The sequence below is a fragment of the Ammospiza nelsoni genome, chromosome 1 (assembly GCF_027579445.1).
Source record: "Ammospiza nelsoni isolate bAmmNel1 chromosome 1, bAmmNel1.pri, whole genome shotgun sequence".
NCBI classification, from domain to species: Eukaryota; Metazoa; Chordata; class Aves; order Passeriformes; family Passerellidae; genus Ammospiza; species Ammospiza nelsoni.
Genome location: NC_080633.1, coordinates 105,277,690 through 105,285,697, shown reverse-complemented (window position 1 = coordinate 105,285,697; position 8,008 = coordinate 105,277,690). Strand labels below are relative to the sequence as shown.

General features: G+C 35.3%; 1 long non-coding RNA gene across 2 annotated transcripts; it reads right to left on the bottom strand.

The window, feature by feature from the left end:
* Positions 1–785: 785 nt before the first annotated feature.
* Positions 786–7,271, bottom strand: LOC132085420 (uncharacterized). Of its 2 annotated transcripts, XR_009420209.1 has the most exons (4): positions 7,197–7,271; positions 6,762–7,013; positions 3,320–3,396; positions 786–968 (listed from the first exon to the last, which is right to left on the bottom strand). It is a non-coding gene; the product is annotated as an uncharacterized LOC132085420 (long non-coding RNA). The 2 variants fall into 2 exon arrangements; XR_009420208.1 differs by lacking the exon at positions 786–968 and having other exon boundaries at positions 3,209–3,396.
* Positions 7,272–8,008: the final 737 nt, after the last annotated feature.

Sequence of the window (8,008 nt, the reverse complement as noted above, 5' to 3'; positions counted from 1 at the left end):
TATTAATGCCTGAACCCTTCCCTGGGATGGATTACACAGCTGGTGTGTGAGAGGGCGTGTACAAGTTAGAATTCTTGCTAAGGTGTCATTTGCAAGGTGCTCCTGCCTGCTTCCAGTCTACAGCTAAATCTCAGGGATAATGAGGAAGTGAGAAAAGCAGAGCAGAAAGTCAGTGGTCAAAGCACTCATCCCTGAAAAACCTAGGATTTTTATGATTTAAAAGATATTTGATTTTATTATAATTGTCATTTCTTTAATAACAGAAGTTTCTGCATCATCATTTCAAGAGGCACATCAACCTTCAGTGTTGTCAAATAGATAAAAATAGCATAAAGCTTTATATGAGCCTTTCCCACAGCTCTAGCACTGGAATGTCTTCTTAAAATTCTCATGAACTGAAAAACATATAAGAATTTGTGTATCACTTTCAATCATCTCCCCTCCTTTAACTGGCCAGAGTCAGTCCTGAGGTCAGCAAAATGGACCCAAAAAAGGGCTTATCTGTTTCATGATTTCTACAGCTCTATAAAAAGTAAAAGAAAAAAAAATTCAGTAAAACAAGCAGTGGAGACCATGATAATGAGTCACAAATACGTTGGATGATTTAGTGAAGGCTTGTCAAAAACTCCTTAGTTGAAGAAATATATATTTCCTAATACTCTAAATATATTAAATATTCAAGGGCTTCTTATGTGAGTGGAAAGCCCCGGACAACAGTCTTGGGTTGCGTAGATGCTGATCTTATCTGTACCTGTGCACAGACAAGATCATGTCATTATATATTTTATGGTATATTGCTGAATCCCACATGTTTAACCATGCCATTACAGATGAAATGGCAAAACTTTTCCAGTGGTCTTCAATATGAACACAACTGTTTCATCCCAAATCTGCTTGCATCAGTGGAAGGTATTCCCATTTTGGCACTGGGAGTAAGCCACTTCAGAATACCTTGTTCTGCTTTCTCACTTGAAAAAAAAAAAAAAAAAACAATTTAATAAAGAGTCATACAAAGTTATCTGTGAAATGAGCTCAAAATCCAAAATTTTACTCATTTAACTCTTCCTTCATGCAGAATCAAGGCGGAAGTATTCTTCATCCAGCTCAAATTAGAAATATTTGTGGTTATCATTTTGAAGTAAATGGACAGTGAGATAATATTTCACAAGCCAGATAAAGTAAAAAATTAACTACATTTATCTGCTTACATTAAAAGTTCTTCTATGTGCTAAGGAGATTTTTATTTTAAAAAGGTCAGCCCCAGAGCATGTAAGACAAATCTAAAAATAGACATAGTTATACGAAGTTCATCTCAAATTTTAAAAAAAGAAAAATGTTACACTTTTTGCCTGCAGGAACCTTTCTTTTTACCTATGTTAAGATACCTATTTCTAGAATCTCAGAATAGAAAACAATGTTGAACAGCCAGAACCATAACAAAACCAAAAGGTTCAGCTAAGCTTCCTTGGTCTGTTAGGCTGGAGCAACTGAGGAGCCCCATGGCTGTAAGCAAAGGTGTGGAAGGAGTCTCCAGCAGCACATTTGGCCACAGATGCTCCCAGGCCCCAAGAACTTTACCCTGACTCATAGCTGGGCTAAAGGAGAGCAGTCTTGGTTTGATTTTGACTTAAGGCTTTCCTTGGCTCTTTGTAAGGTTTCTAAGCTTTCCCATACACCCACTAAAAGAAAAGAACGTATTTTTACTCAAAAGAGCATAGTTAGGAAAAGATACTCAGCTGATATAAATATACACCTGTGTGGCTCTATTGAAGGCTATGAACCCAATGGTTTATATGAGCTAATAAAATGCCTTCAATATGAGAAATGTGCTTATAATAAACAAAAGAGAATAAGCTCAATAGTATGGCTATAACATATTAAAATACTTCCTTGCATAGGTTTACTTAAATCTGGTGGAAGTTTTAATGACTGGAGAAAACTATGAACTATATGTTAAAATGTAAATATAGACTTGACCCAGTAGTGATAATACCATAATCCAACTAGTTTCTGTAAGATTTTTTTGGACATGAGGGATGAATAAAAAGGGCAACAATATCCATGTAACTTATTTCTCCCTCAAACTGTTTCTCATAAATTGATAAAGGGAATTACTGACTGAGAAATCAATGTAAATATTTATTTGTGCTACAACTGTTTAACTTCTATTTTAAAAATTATTTGTATTCTAGGAGTCATCCAGACAAGGGAAGCAAAAACCAAAAAAACATTTAAGTGACCAACTCTCCAGAGCAAGCAACAAATGAGGACTAGTGAATAGTCAAAGTAGTAATTTCTCTTCAATCTTAGTAAACAATTCAAAAGCTGAAAACAACCCCAATAAATCATTTTTTAATAACTTAAAGTAGGAATCTGATTTAAATGTTATGAAATGTAGGCATATGCAGCCAGTGAAAACAGAAGATAATTCTGCATATAAAGTGTTCACTGCAAAGCCTGGGACCTAGTCTATTTATTAAGATTAACATCATTTTAGTGACAGTATCATTATTACAGGAATAGTTCTGAAACTCACAGAGGGCCAGACATTGAAATAATTGCCAGCAAGATGTCCTGATGGCAAAGAGAATATCATAAACAGCTGAGGCATCCCAAGTGGAGGTAAAGCAGCCATAGACAGACTCTCAAGAGATTTTGGTTAACAGTCTGAAGCAGAGGAAACTCATAATAACCAACTGACTTTGATATGTTTGTTTCTTTCAATCCCTGTGCCTTTGTTTGACACAGGTACAAGTCATGCAATTAGAAGCTGTGTTCCACTAAGAAATCTGTGTCAAATGACATTTGGGCTCATGACACAGGGCTCATTTATAAAGTCAGAGTCAGAGGCCACGCAGCTTCTTTCAATCATCTTTATCACCCTAAGAGATAAGGCAGACACAGTAACTGGTATTTGACATTAAGAGTGCTTGGATGTTTTCAAAGTAACTTGTAAATAAAGATTAGATGTGAATATATGCTTTAAATCCCATACCCTTAAAAAACAATATCTATGTGGGACCTCACAGAGCTGTTTCTTTCCAAAAAGAGACACAATTTACTTTTATTCATTATTTTTAGGTATTTGTGATCAATAGTTCAACAAATTACATTTCTTTTCTTCAGACACATTTAGAGAAGGACTGTAGGACAGAAAATGAAATTGTTTTTTATTAAAATGACATTGAAATTTCACCCATATATTTTTCCAGTAGACTGTTAAATTAATAATCCATCTGCTGTCTGTTTGGGTAAGGAAAAATGAAATCCATTTTTTTATATTGGAAAGCAGCTGTGGGAAGGTCTCATGTTATTTTACCTTGCACACAGGACTTCATCTTGTTGTTCCAAAGACTTTTAAAACATTTGTTGCTTCAAATCAAATCTTCTGTTGAGCTGTAATAGGACAGAACCAGACGCAAGAATTATGAATCTTTGTGAAATCTTTGGGATATATCATAGAAATTATTAATCCCAGTAATTAGTCTTGTTCTTAGTAAATAATAAACATTAAAAAAATCTTGCTGAATTGTCTGTAAAAGAATACAGAGAACAAAAGACAGTTTTTCTTTAATCTCAGTTTTTGCAGATTATTTACTCTTTTTATGTCATTACATTTCCAAAATGCAATCAAGAATAAAGCGTACAAAGCAACAGAAAAGTTAAATGCTCAGTGGGTTCTAGGAGATTTAATAGGATAACCTATTCTTAGCTAATTATTTTTACTATTTTACTTTACCACACTGTTAAAGACTTTCCTAATTCTTCATGTATTAGTCTGAAAGAATGCTTAACATCCTGTTACACTATTTTTAGTGACAAGAATCAATATCACAATGTAGATGAAAGAAAAAGTAATAAAATTTAAATTAACTTCTGTCCTCTGCCACATTGTTCAATTGCCTTTGTGTTTTCAAACGCAACACCCCTGTTATTGAGTTTACAATTCAGATACTCCCTATTTTTCCTAAATATATTAAAGAGCTATTTAAATATGAATTTCATAACTCAGCAGCTGTTGATGAGTACACAAGCGACCTAGTTTGATAATGTTCATAAAGAATTGGAGATAAGTCAAGGAAAGTTACAACCAGATAGGGCCAGAAGCAACAAGAAAAGATGCTACAGATAAAGATGCTGAGGTCCTTTACATTGCTGTCAACCAATATAAGAATGATTGATTTCAAAGTATTAAGACTTTTGTATTCAAAGAATTCCCTAAATGTGTAATACTGCTGAAAATTATAATGACTGACAGACACCAATAATCTATTAATTTTCCTGTGCAATTCTTTGGTTCTCAAGAATAGGTTCTATAGAACCTATAAAATGAGGCCAAGATTTTATTTATGAAGGTAAAACTGCTGTGTTAACTATCAAATAGCTTGCAGCAAGAGAGATAGAAAATTCCCAACAGAAAGCTGCATCATCTTATTAATTTAATGTTGTGTTTTTTTCTAAACAAATTTAAAGTAAAACTGAACATGAATAGGGAGAAAAAAGGCTACAGAAGCACACAGAAGAATAAAATAGAAATCTCAGAGAAGATGGAGTCTAACAGGTACCTTTAAGAGCCTGGATGTGATGAGACTGTGCATAATTGTAGCTCAGCAAAATGAATGATCCCCTCAAATGTGTGTGCCCATTGTCAGAGCAAAAATACTTAATTTGGGTTCCAGCTCTCACTGCTTTGGAGAAGGTAAGAAAAAATAACTGGGTTCAAAAATAATAAATTGCTATTGCTGACAGAGAAAGGTTAACTAAAGGTAAAGGCCCTTAGGGAGAAAATGAGGAGAGAAGGTATTTCAAAAAATAGGAAAATCACAAAGGTGATTATTAGAGCTGAAATATATCACATTAGAATGCACAAGATGGGCTGTGGATTTTTTGAATCACAGACTAAAGAAGAACTTGCTGGTTTATTCTGAATCTCGCTTTACCAAAAAAAAAAGTAACAGTAGGAGTAAAAGTTTCAGGCTTGAAACAGCCTTTGATAAAATAACAATGATTTCAGCTGCAGCAAGCTCTCACCTGATTTCTGAGGTGTGTTTGTGCCCTAGATTCAGTGGGGAAGAAACTGATGAGTTGGATATCCACGGATGAGGGAAGACCACAGCCTGATGTTTCCGTCAAACAAAATGACAGTCCCAGGTTCCCTTTCGGTGCTTACAGGCACAGTTTACAAACCAGAGTTTTTGTTTGGATAGTGGCTATTACTCTTGCTTAAAACCACAGCAGTAAAGGTCAGCCCAATGAAATTTAATTCACAAGACATAGAGCATTTTGCACAGAAAATCCCAAGCAAAGGAAAAATCAAATAGGATTTTAAAGTTCAGTGTGCAGAAACACACAGTTTTTGGGATATAACTAGTTATGCCCCACTCTGCAAGATTTTAGTCCTGTGTTTTCAGAAAATTTTATGATTGAGGACAATGTTACACTGCCTGCTTTACCACAACAATGATGATTTTGCAATCAATGTGAAAAGAGCCATAAAAAGTTTGCCCTACAGACACTTGTATTTAGCACTGGCACATTACTTTGAATGCATTTTGACTTTGCATCCCTAGCCCAGCTAATAGAGACTTCTGCATTTTCACGTCTGCTTTTTCACTTCTGCTTGTGCTTAAGATACAAGCATGATCAATACCATCAAATCTCACCGAAATACAATTGTTTACAAATTGCTTCAGAGATGATTTCCTGGACCACAACATTCTAAGTGGTGCACTGCTTCTCTGACCCTTCAAAACTTAGAAAGAAATTGCAGTGTGTGAAGCTACCACCAACAATTCCTACTTTGATAAGGAAATGAGAAAATCCTTGCAGCCATCACTTAGGCTTCTACAACGACACCATTTTCTCCTACCACACTCAGTTTGGATGAAAGGAACCTTACTTTCAATAAGAAATACTATTTTTGAATCAAAAGTAGATACTCAGTCCATTATCTGAACATTCTGTGCATTCTTAGCATTCATGTCCCAGCTTGCCATATGACATATATATTTTTGTGTGTATATATATATAAATACATTTTTTTTTTTTATAGAATCCTATATGTACCAAGGAAAAGCTCAACCTAGTGCCAGAACTTGCCTGTTTCAATATGTAGCTCTCCTAGTTTTGTCTGAGACCCCATTCCATACCATCTGCTCTGTGACAATTTCAGTGCGTGAAAACAACTTTCCCATTTAAGCATCACCCCACTTCAAGCAGTCATGGACAGGAGAATCAAGCAGTAAAGTTTTGCTATTGAATTTTCTACCGATTAATTAATAATACAGTGAGATGAAAGTTTGGTTCATCACCAGAATTTTAACTCAATGCAACACATTAAAAAGTGATTTCATTGTAAAAATTATTTTTATAAGGTCACCAGACTACTTTTCTGTATATTGAGATAAAGATTTTGAAAACACAAAATATTCCTTTTAAGTGAATCAGCATTTGTTCAGGGAGACAAGAAAAAAATTCAGCATGTCAACAAAAACATTCTCTCCAGATCAGAAACATTCTCTCCAGATCAGATGAGCTACTCTCACATTTGCCTTAAGTACAGGTAGAAATAGAAAAGTTGACTCTACCTTCAGGCTTTTGCTTTTGGGGTTTTCCTCCAAAAGCTGAATATCCAAATCTGAGTTGGTTATCTTCAGTTGATTGGCTTATTTTCAAACACACATAGGATGAGTATATAGGTAAGAGCTAAGTTCTTGGAATATATTTGTCAGGACTACTTTTTAATTTATGTATGGACTCACCTAATGTCATATTTACTAATACCTGAAGAAATTCTGTAAATAGTCAGCTGGAATAAAATATTCTTCATCTGTGTGTATGTTTAGCACACCATGTATGTTTAGTACACAAGTTAGAGCCAGCAGTTGCAAAAGATCCAGTTGCCAAGCAGCTTCAATCTCCAGAACAAGATCCGAACAGGACAATTTCCACTTATGCAGTCAAAAAGTCTTCATGAAGGACTGGCATCATTTGTAGATGGTAAATCCATAAACCTAAAAAAAAAAAAAAAAAAAAAAAAAAAAAAAAAAGCATAGGTTTGTTTTGCTAGTAAAAGGGGAGATTTTACACATTGCTACAAGCTGGGTTAATTATTGTAAAAAGCTAGAAAATAATAAAAATACAGCAGGGAAAGATGCTTTCCTGTGTTTAAAATAAACTTTCATGTGTGCTCTTACAGATGACAATATTTGCAAAGACATTTTCTCATGGACCTGTTTCCTCATCACCTCTATCTTTAACCTCCAGCTTGCTGGCATAACAGTTGTTTAATCAGGAGTAGTCACGCTCCTTATATATGTCAGCAACAGATTGAAAGTTTGTGTGGTCCTCATTTTCCTATTTGCAATGGCCCGTGGAGGCTGAGGCCTCGCTGGAAACAGCTGCAAAGCCATGCCATGAGCTCAGCCCAGCCTTCCAGTCAGAGAGCCCAACAGCTGCGGCTGCTGTAAGGTTGCAGCCAAAGATGGCAGAACATATGCCATTTGCAGAAGTGAACCTTCTAGGAATTAATTATCCATGCAAGGGGAATCTTACTGGAAGTACTGACATTCTGAATCTCACTGCCAATGTAAGTGAAATCTCAGCTCGTTGCTGATACTCCCTTGTATTTTCGGGGTCCCCCGTGGCAGGAAGGAAATGATGAATTTGACTCATTGTTCTTAGAAGGCTAATTTATTATTTTATGTGCTTATATTATATTAAAGAATACTATACTAAAACTGTACTAAAGAATAGAGAAAGGATACTTACAGAAGGCTTAACAAGATACTAATGAAAAATCCGCGACTCTTCCAGAGTCCCAACGCAGCTGGACAGTGATTGGTCATTAAGTAAAAACAATTCACATGTTGGATAAACAATCTCCAAAGCAGCAAAACAGGGAGAAGCAAATGAGATAGTATTATTTTCCTTTTTTTTCTGAGGCTTCTCAGCTTCCCAGGAGAAGAAATCCAGGGCAAAGAGGATTTTTCAGAAAATATGACAGTGA